Source organism: Chrysochloris asiatica, unplaced genomic scaffold (genome assembly GCF_000296735.1).
Source record: "Chrysochloris asiatica unplaced genomic scaffold, ChrAsi1.0 scaffold00041, whole genome shotgun sequence".
Taxonomy (NCBI): Eukaryota; Metazoa; Chordata; class Mammalia; order Afrosoricida; family Chrysochloridae; genus Chrysochloris; species Chrysochloris asiatica.
Genome location: NW_006408559.1, coordinates 1,259,792 through 1,261,117, shown reverse-complemented (window position 1 = coordinate 1,261,117; position 1,326 = coordinate 1,259,792).

Genomic DNA, 1,326 nt, shown 5'->3' with positions numbered 1-1,326 from the left:
TGAGGTTGGCCCAGGATCGGACATTGTTTCGTTCTGCTGTGCATGGGGTTGCTATGAGTCGGTTCCGACTCAATGACACCTGACAACAACAACAACATTGGATTAGGACCACTCTACTTCAGTCTGACCTCTTGTTAACCTAACTGATAACATCTTCAAAGACCCTATTTCCAAACAGGGTCATGGTCACAGATTATAGGATTTAGGATTTCAGTATGTCATTTTTTGGGATACAATTCAAGCCATGATTTGGGAACTGCATCTTCCTAACACTTGCAGAACATTGTTGGGAAATTCCTGAACTAGGGCACACCTCAATCCCTTCTCTTAATGTATTTACCCACAAAATCATGGGCATCTCTGCTGCTTTCCACAGCCACAGCCCTCTATCATGCTGTTCTACATGAAAGAAGCCCCTCATGGCCTGGTCACTCCCTACTTACTGACCTTCAACATGCAGTTCCAAATTCACTCCTAGGCACCCTCTTCCTTCATCTGTCGCATCATCAGCCACTGTGGGTTGTTAGGACCCACATCTTTGCATCTCTAGCTTCTGCCTGACACACACAGGTTTATTTCCTAACCATACAGTATTAATTTATCGTTTAATACATGATTGATTTCACATGTATGGAGTTAAATGTTGCCTCTTCAGTCTGTCCCTCTCTCCCCCAACCTGGTGCTCAGAGAGACGATGAGAGAGATCAAAGGTGTTTCAGCTGCTTCTTAGAGGACAGGATTCCATTCCAGATCCTGTGGCCAAGTGATCTGGTTTTGGGGAAAGGCTGTTGAACAAGCTCACTCAATTCCTTTGGGAGGGTCTTTGCAGACATCAGGCCTGTCAGGACTTGGGGTGCAGGGGACTTGCCAGGGTGGTGAGAAGTGAGCAAGGGGCACAAGGAACCCAGTGCTGGAAGCCAGTGGGTATTCATTCTACTTCAGCACAGCTCCTTCTAGTGTGAGATCAGCTGGAGGGGCCGGTTAGCAGTTGACCTTGATTGATGGAGGGAGGGACAGGGGAGATCCAGGGACTCAGGCTTTCCTCAGAGAACTCTGGTCCTGAGAATCAGAACTAATCTCTCAGTTGGTTCTGGGGCACAGGTCATCACTAACCCTGAATTTGGGGATCATTCAGTGGAGACCTGAGCCAGTCTATTCTCAGGACTGAACTTGGTCAGCTGCTATTAAGTAGAGGATGGGGGCAGGGGACAGGAGGAAAAGGCCTAGAAGGGGTTGGGGTGGAGTGAAGTATGGTCCAAGGATACCTCTCAGAAGGACCAGAAGTGTGTGTGTGTGTGTGTGTGTGTGTGTGTGTGTGTGTGTGTG